Source organism: Gymnoscopelus braueri (genome assembly GCF_963280865.1).
Source record: "Gymnoscopelus braueri genome assembly, chromosome: 4".
NCBI classification, from domain to species: domain Eukaryota; kingdom Metazoa; phylum Chordata; class Actinopteri; order Myctophiformes; family Myctophidae; genus Gymnoscopelus; species Gymnoscopelus braueri.
Window position 1 is genome coordinate 35,101,488 of NC_137605.1, and position 9,546 is coordinate 35,111,033.

The 9,546-nt window shown below is 40.3% G+C and overlaps 1 protein-coding gene across 2 annotated transcripts in view; it reads left to right on the forward strand.

Annotated features, from left to right (window-relative positions):
* The window catches only part of sntb1 (syntrophin, basic 1), a 400,503-nt gene that overhangs the window by 368,743 nt on the left and 22,214 nt on the right, over window positions 1-9,546 (forward strand). The gene's annotated exons all lie outside the window — the stretch shown is intronic.

Sequence of the window (9,546 nt, forward strand, 5' to 3'; positions counted from 1 at the left end):
CTAGGAATATGGAATGGCTGGATAGCACTGGTGAGTTCAGTCAAGGTCAGTTCTTTCTCATGGAACACTGTTTTATCCTAACCACTTGAACCCCAGCATCTATATTCTGGGGGGAACATAAGCCAACAATGCCAGATCTACAAGCTCACAGCGCATCACATCGCAACATGTTGTGAGCTTGTAGATCAGCTATTTTTGCTACTTGTGTGTGACACTGTAGTATATATTTACAGAAGAAAACATAAAAAGTTGAAATATGGACATAGGCTACAAGGTTTCTGCCCGACAGTGACGATATGTTTCCAGAACCCCTTTCCATGTTCCTTTAACCCCAAATAACTTGAGAACTGTCTTCCCACATTTCCAACACCTCCTCAGAGATTAACAGGAACCAAGAACTGTAAAATAAAAAATAAAATAAATAACTACATTCAGTGATGTATGGTGACAAGAAAGAACAGGGACAGTGCCTCACTTTCACTACTTTATTTTGTCCATCAAACAAAACTTACGTTTTGGTGTAGTCAGCGTCACAGCATGAATGTAGTAAGAACTGTTTAAGAAAAGGGGGGAATGTCAGGGACATGCTTCTTCATGAATGAGTTACACGTAAAGCACACGTACAGTGCATGCTAAAGCTACACAGTCATGACACTGAATTCAAATCTGCCTGAACACCTTTGTTCCATGGCGATCTGACAAGTTCTCTCTTCCATCTCTCCTGCCTCTGTCTTCTGCACATCATCTGACACAGCAGAATCCCATGAGAATAACTTCTCATGTAGTATAATAAGTAACTCACTGAGAGTGTGTACTGATAAGTAAGGCAGAGAGGAGATGAGAGAATGGAGGGGAAGGGAAGGGAAGGGAAGGGAAGGGAAGGGAAGGGAAGGGAAGGGAAGGGAAGAGAAGAGAAGAGAAGAGAAGAGAAGAGAAGAAAAGAAAAGAAAAGAAAAGAAAAGAAAAGAAAAGAAAAGAAAAGAAAAGAAAAGAAAAGAGAAGAGAAGAGAAGAGAAGAGAAGAGAAGAGAAGAGAAGAGAAGAATGCCTGCTGTTCTTCTGCTTGCCCTTGTGTCTTTTATTCTCAGATTGGTGACAAGTTAGCATTATAAATCACCATTCACATGGCTATAACCTCCTTAGCCATGACCGCTGCTCCAAAGTTCATGTTTTAAAACAAGAAAAAAGAAATGGCCAACTTAATTAACCCTTAGTTTACTCTGCTCCTCTCTGTGCAATAGTATGACGCTAAGTGAAGTTACTTAAAGTCTGTGCATGACTTTTCTCTCCCTGATTTTTGGCACACTTAAAACCATTTTTATCCAGACGTTTGACGTGGTGATTAGATAATTTTCTGTAACTGGCAAGAGTCTTAGAAATCAGCAGGGGGTTGGCAGTCCTTTAGAAGGTGTCATCAAATTAATTGGTTGGTAATATGACAATGGGCCAATCAAACAGCATGGGGCTCAGAAAACGAGTCAACTTCTCTTTCTGTCTGCAGCATGTGTTCCTGCTATCTCATTTCCCTTGTTCTCTCTCTTTAGTCATTATTCAGTCTCACTCTATCTCTCTTACACCCTTTCCTTCATCCCTCCTTCACTCGATTAATTTCTTTGTACTTCCAGCTCCCTCCTCGTTCATTCTCTCTTTAGCTCACTTTTACTTTCTTTCCCCACATCTTTTTTTCTTTCTGCTTCTTCCATTGGTCGCTCTAACTAATTCTCTGTCCATTTCCCCCCATTTATCAGTCCCTCTGTCCGATTAATTATTTTCAATCAATTCTCAATCTCTGTTGCAAATCATTCTTTCTTGCTTATTCTCTCCATCCCTTTCTCCAATTATTGTCTTTCTTAAAGTGACTCTCCACCGCACCGACTTTGGGCGTCGAGAAGCGTTCGATATCGTCGGCCCGTCGGTTAGAGGTCCGTCGGGTGGTCCGTCGGGACCTTTTCGGCAGACCCAGAGCCGACCGAACATGTTCTGTTCTTTGGCCGACTGGAGTAGCCATGCAGCAGAGAAGAAGTGTGACAACAACAGCGCTCGGTGTTGCCAGATTCTGTGAGAGAAACAAGCGACCATGTCTATGAAAACCTACATTCACTGTTTCTCGTTGTCGCTCCCAGAGAGAGAGATTGATTGATTTGACCTACTTTTGCGCTGTGGTGATGTAATTTATTGGGAGCAGGTGTGTAAGATTCCAATAGTATAAACATTTGAATTGGCTTTCATATACTCTTAATATATATTTTTCAAATGAGATTTGGCCTTATAGATCGAAATGTGCTCAGTTTTGGCTATTTTCTGGCTGTTAATTTCAATAAATTAACTTACAAGTAAAAGTCTGGAATTCAACATTTACTTGAGTCAAAGTACTAAAGTATTGGTATAAAAATGTACTTAAAGTACCAAAAGTAAAAGTACTAAAATGTTTGAAAATAGCAGATCTGCAAGCTCAGAACGCGTGGCATCGCAACACGTTGTGAGCTTGTAGATCTGCTATTTTCAAATAGCTTATAGGTATAAAATATGGCTAAAGTGGTTAATGTATGTTTTATACTGATTTATATCCGCAAAGTAACTAGTAACTAAACATTTCAAATAATTGTTGTGGAGTAAAAGTATAGACAATTAGAAATACTCCAGTAAAGTAAAAGTACCTCAAAATTGTACTTAAGTACAGTACTTGAGTAAATGTACTAGTTACTTGGGGGCACGGTGGCACAGTCGGTAGTGCTGTCGCCTCACAGCTAGAAGACTATACTGCCTCCCCCTGGCCAGCCGGGGCGCCTGATGGAGGGGAAGGGAACTGGTTGGAATAACGTGTTCCTTCCACGCGCTACGTCCAACCAGGGAAACTCTCCCCTGTCAGGTGACAAGAAGGTCAGTTGGCTCTCATGCATTGAAGGAGGCATGAGCTCGGCCCTGGCCTCCCTAGGTTGGCAGAGGGAAGGTAGTGCCCAGGATTACATAGACAATTGGCACTGGGTGTAAAAAATAGGGTTACAAAATTGTGGGATTAAAAAAAAAAAAAAAAAAAAATGTACTAGTTACTTTACACCACTGCACGTCAGTGAAGAAAAAACACTGGGAACATCCCTATTTACAAGCGACTTTGCAGAGTGCCCAAAGTCGCTTATAATAAGCAGACCTGGCAACGCTGGCAGGCTAGGCTGAAAGTAATCTCTCAAGAACAGCAGAGGGTGCTGTTTTTCCTTTTTATTTGGCGATGGGTTCCCAGATTGGGCTGAAAGTTATAATGCATTAGCACATCAATGGGCACGTCGGCTGACAGACTAAATGCCAACTTTTGCCAACCGAATACCAGTCTGTTGCAGTCTGAAGTAGTCTGAAGTAGTCTGAAGTAGTCTGAAGTAGTCTGAAGTAGTCTGTTTGGTGGAGAGTCACCTTTATCCTTCTTCTTCACCCTGTAGCATCATCACTATCCCTCTTCACTTTCTCTTTCCCTCCCACTCACTTATTCACTCCCCCTTCCTCCCTCTCTCCTTTTACCTCTTCATCATACAGTAGTATCATTCCTCCTCTCCATATTCCACTCTCACCCTCTCTCTCTGTGCCGCTGGCATCCATTCCTCTGTTCGTCGTTCTCCTGTCGTCCTCTTCCAATCTCTGTCCATGTCTGTTCCTCCATGTCTCATATACCGTATGCATAATGTTTGAAGTCTGTTAAGCTTGCTGGTAGTTCAACCTTACAAAACGTCAAAGCTGTCGATGATGAAGACGACATCAAAGTCGAGTCCTAACAATGAGCAACGACTATGTTTTCTTTTCTGCCTGTGCAGACTGCTAAACACCAGAAATGTTGAAAAAAACTAACAAAAAAGCTAAACACATGCTCATTTATACCTATAAAGCACAAACATTCACAGATGCACACAAACAATATTGCATCCATCCATGAACAGAAAATATGATTATCTGAGGCTGAAGGTGCATCTGGCAATATAAATGACTTATTTTGAGGGCATAAACACATTAAAACATGCCATTTATTTATCACACTTATGTAACTGCTTTTGATTATGTCTGCTTTCCTTTCGATAAGCTATGCTATGCCGTCTACATTTTGAGGTCATCTCTGTGCATAGGAAACAGCCATTTTGATCAACAGTTAATCCATATTGTAGATTCATTCCCTATAGTATAGACCATTATATTATTTGCCCTATTTTCCAAAGCCCAGTGTTTCATTGCTTAACCACTTGAGCCCTATATTCTTAGTTGTATGACAGATAGGGAAAATAGCCACATCTACAAGCTTACAATGCATCACATTACAGTGAGCTTGTGAGCTTGTACTGTAGATCAGCAATTTTCCCTATTTTTTTAAGTAGTTTGAAGACTTTCACCTATAATCACATGCCCAAAATAGGGACACACGTTTGAAAGTGGTTGAAGCAATATTGCATCCGCATCTAGGTATTCGAAATGTAATCTCTGTATTGTGACCTTTATTTGAAAGATTAAAGGTTAATTGTATTATATTGCATTTGTCTTCACTTTAACAAATCTAGCTTGTACTTTACAAGCATTTAGTGCACATGATGGAAGTAAAGTCGAATGTTCCTTTGTTGTTGATTTATAGCTCAGTTAGGTATATGGAACGGCTGGATAGCAGTAGTGAGTTCAGTCAAGGTCAGTTCTTTCTCAGGGAACACTGTTTTATCCTAACCACTTAAACCACAGCATCTATATTCTGGGGGGAATATTAGCCAAAAATGCCAGATCTACAAGCTCACAACGGGTCGCAGTGCGACACAATATGAGCTTGTAGATCTGGCATTTTTGTAGTAGTCCTGCCCAAGACCTGGTAAAGCTAAAGAATTTATCCTTAATAAAGAAGGTTCCCCTTTAATTTAACCGTTGCAGGACAGTTCTTATTTCTATTCAGAAGTAATGTTTATATTGCCATTGCTGCACATGTGTCAGGCAATTAGCTGGCATAATATCCAGACTTAATATGTCCAACAGCAGACTAAGCAAGCAGACATCATATTAGTAACACTTAACATGCTTGTTGAACTGCCCTTGAAAGCATGGCTGGGTAAATCCTCTGGTGATGTAAGATAGATGCAGGACAGCTTATGGGCTGGTTGTTACTGCTGGTTGTTACTGTACCAGTCCATGTAGTGTCCTGTTAATTAGTGCTACAGTACGTACAGTACTGTAAAACAGAGGACAGTAAGGTGAAAGTCCCCAAAGAATGTAGTCAGAACAGACAGAACATGTTCAAGTTCAAATGTGTTACACCACAGCAACACAGTTAAATTAGTATTTACTAAACCTTTGGTTGAAACTCCACACGTTGTTGTCATGTGTATATGGTTTTTGCAGTTTTTTCAGCAGGGTGTATAATACTGTATACTGTTGTTCATTGTTTGTGGTGCTTCTGTAATGTTATTTCTTCCATTTGTATTGCTGTATCCGACAGTACTTATACGCTGTATCTGTAACTCTGTAGCTCTAACTACTGTGCTGCCTCTAGGCAACTGATTTTCCAGGTTTGCTAACTAAAATCGTGTCCCAGCCAGGAGGACAAGTCTAAAATGACTCAGTTTGAGCGCTCTGGGGTGAGAAGTTCAAGGGTCCCCCATGTTACTGTAAATGACAAGGACATATGGCTGAGCTTAGCTTCACTAGATGCAGTGCAATGCTGGATCCCTCTGAGGAATACTACTGTAGCTTCAGCGTATGTTGCTTAAACTGCTGATGAGCAGTGAGACGACAGACTGTAGAGAAGGATATGCAGAGCAGTGGGAGGATGGGATTGTAGATAAAAGAAGAGGAAGAGAGGAGGAGAGGAGAGGGTATGGAACTTGACGAGTGGAGATGACAGACAGAAGGAGGAAGGGGAGCTGAGTGAGGGAATGAGGGGAGACGCAGACAGGAGAGTGGAAAGACAAAAGATGTGTTGAGAGGACATGAGAAAAGGAAAATATGGCAGACGAGTCAGGGGGTAGTTAAGAGAAGAGAAGAGTGACTATTTTGTGTTATTTGATCTGAGAGTAAATATGGTAAATCTGGCAGGGACTACATGGGAGGGAAATATATATGTGTGTGTGTGTGTGTGTGTGTGTGTGTGTGTGTGTGTGTGTGTGTGTGTGTGTGTGTGTGTGTGTGTGTGTGTGTGTATATATATATATATATATATATATATATATATATATATATATATATATATATATATATATATTCTTTTCTGGGAGTTTGAGGACACATGATCTCCTTGGCTAACCACTATCCCAGAACCTTACTCTGATGTTAACCATACCAAACCCATACCTAAACATAACCACCTCAAATATAATATCTAAACACAACCACCTTTCAACTTAACTAAACCATCTGTAACATAATGCCTGAACACAACCACCTTTTAACTTAACTTAACCATCTGTAACATAATGCCTGAACACAACCACCTTTTAACTTAACTAAACCATCTGTAACATAATGCCTGAACACAACCACCTTTTAACTTAACTTAACCATCTGTAACATAATGCCTAAACACAACCACCTTTTAACTTAACTAAACCATCTGTTAACATAATGCCTAAATACAACCACCTTTTAACTTTACTCCTAAACATAGCCCTCTCTAACCTAATGCCTAAATGCAACTATTTTAATATCGTAGTTGGCTCCAAGTGGAGCTGACCATTCTGCTCGACTCTAACTGTTCACACAATGCATCGTGGTTATGTGGGTACATTTTCATTCTATTATTCTTCCAATCCTATTTCGATTCTCTGTCAGTCCCTTCAATGACTAGAGTGAGCACACTGGCGAGTTACATTTGCTGTGTTTGTATAAAGTTCTATTCATGTACTGTTACATGATGTTTTTATTTATAGAAATATTTACAGTTGGGAAGATAAGCGATATCAGAACCAGCACTGGCTTCTTATAGTACTGTGTGACTTCTAGACTGCCAGCTGAGATTTCTCAGCTCACGCTTACCTTGATAAGTGTGTGAGTTTTCAGTGCATGGAAACACACACATGTACGTCGTACACCACTCCTCTGTTGACCACAAAAGGGAATGGCCAATTCTCTCTCTCTCTCTGCTGGGACTAATACAGAGCAATACTTATCGCTCTGATAAAACGTTCCCATGTCAGGGCTTCAGTGCTGTACACAGGTTCTGTTTTTTCTAGGCTTTTCCTTTTTTTTGTACCTATTTTGAGTTCTCAAATGCATAACACTTTTTTCCGATGAACGCTAATGGGCCTCCCAATGAGTTTTCCAGTTCTTCAATAGAGAAGGAAATATCAGAAGTAAAATAACTTTGTAAGCATTTAACGTGACACAATTTCTCCAAACCTTAACCCTTAAAAGAGCTGACCTTTGCAGCTATCATCTATTTCACTTTTAAAATGCTGGAAACTTAACTCATCAAGTGTTGGTTTCTTTCTATTCTTTGTTTCTTCTTCTTTCTTTTTTGTGGATACAGATTTTTGTTGGCATTCACATGACATTGTAATCTTTAAAGTCTCTTAAAATGTAGCCCCTTTTCCAGGGGCTTGTTTGCTTCAGGTCTGTGATCCAAACTACGTCAGAACCTCCTCTCTTTACAGAACATTACCAACCACACATCTGGCTCATACTTCTTCCCTTGTCCCCCAGTCTCCTTTTACAGGCAGCAGTTCTATTTTTAGCCCAGAGGAGCACCTGGAGTTGATTTAGAGGGTTTCTCCCACATGCGAGGGGTTCAATTGTAGAGGAGCAGATTCATCACTTTGTGGGGGGTTTTCCAGGTCACTCAGGGCTGTGAAAAGACACACAGAAACAAAGAAAGCATCCCTGGCCATTAAAGAGCCATCCTGGATTTGGAGTTGTGCCTATTTTTAACCAAACAGAGCACCTGGAGTAGACAAGACATACTACAGTGGAGTGCCGGTATACCAGACATAGATTAAAACAGAGTTCAATGGACTTAAATGTGTTTTCAGTTCTAATGAAGAAAAGGTACCCATTTCCTAAAAGATTCTCCTGAGTGGTTTAACAGGCATCTTTCTGTAATCCAGCTCATTCCCAATGAAATATTAAGGTCATATATCTGCATACATATTGATTTGCCTGCCCTAGACCATGGGAAAAACATATACAAATTCTTAAACTGCGTGGGATAATCCTCTTTATCTTCAATAATCATATTCACTCAAGTCCTCTGGAGGAAACATGGTGAGTTCACTGGCGTCAGACATGGTCATATCTCAGCATGAGGTAGACAGGAGGAAATAACTTCTCCTTCACCTCATCTTATGTGTAATATAGTTGACTTCAACTGAACGTACATGAAAAGGTTTATAGCATATTCATCAGCCGTCTTCATTATAATAAAGGTGCTGTGCAAACATTGTTCTCATGTGTGTTCTCAAGGAAGAGTGTGACTGTTTTGCTGTCTTCTTTCAATTTATACTAAACAGGAAGTGTTTAATTATGGAGTTGTATAAAACAACAACGGCTGTGGTGTTTTTATGATTCACTTTCTAATGTCCAAACAAACAATCTGCATCCTGTTTTGGGTCAGGCACTCTAACATTAGGCGTGCAGTAGACGTGTGAATTGATAATTCCCCGCAAAGCAGTGACTTAGTTTAAGTTATTCTTCACTTGCATGTGTTTGATATTTTGTTGTTTGCAGCACTCTTTACCAATGTATAGTGAGGCACACACTCATCTTTTGAACTATTTTCATCACTTTAGTCGGTAGAGGTGCATCCAAATAGACATTTCCCAAATCACACAAAACCCACTTTATATAAATATGCTCTGCTTGTGTGATTTGCTTTGATATGAATTCCCCAAGCTGGAAAATTGACTTTGACTACATTTTGGTGTAGTCTACCGTCTCCTGTTGCAATTGTTAAATGCTTGTATCCAACTGAACTGTAGTGCATCATGATGCATGGAGAATATTGAAGGCATAATATCCATATTATTCCACTTCATGAAAGGCTTCCTGTTTGGTAAACTAGATACGGTATATTATTACACATACTGGCAGTGGCAGGTACTGTTTGGCTCATCGCCGCACATCATCAAACATTTTCTTACACTAAGAAACACTTCCTATAAGACCGGTGCCAGACGTATTAACTGCATTTGTTGTTTCAAGCTAATTTTACATCATCTTCAGTACTTTTGGCAATCTGTTTGGGGTGTAGATTTGTTGTTGACGACTCTACACTGGGAAATCAGTTTACTCTTGGGAGAAATTCTGATTCTGATGCACTACTTTCATGACAAGCCATTGCGCTGAGCACCAACCACTCTTAAAAGGTGATGGAAAGAGGTACAGTAATTTGATTGGCCATGATTGAGTCCACCTGCAACAAAGCCTCTGATATATTCAGCCTAATCCAACCCATCTTGCCGCCGTGCTGCCTGCTAGTTCTTTGAAAATACCAAAAGTCTGTTACCATACCGCACCCAGAACGGATGTCCTCACCCCCACCTATTCATTTCAATGAAAGTTGCTCACCCAGCTCATGCTCCCCCGGAAGTACCCCTCTTCCTCCGCA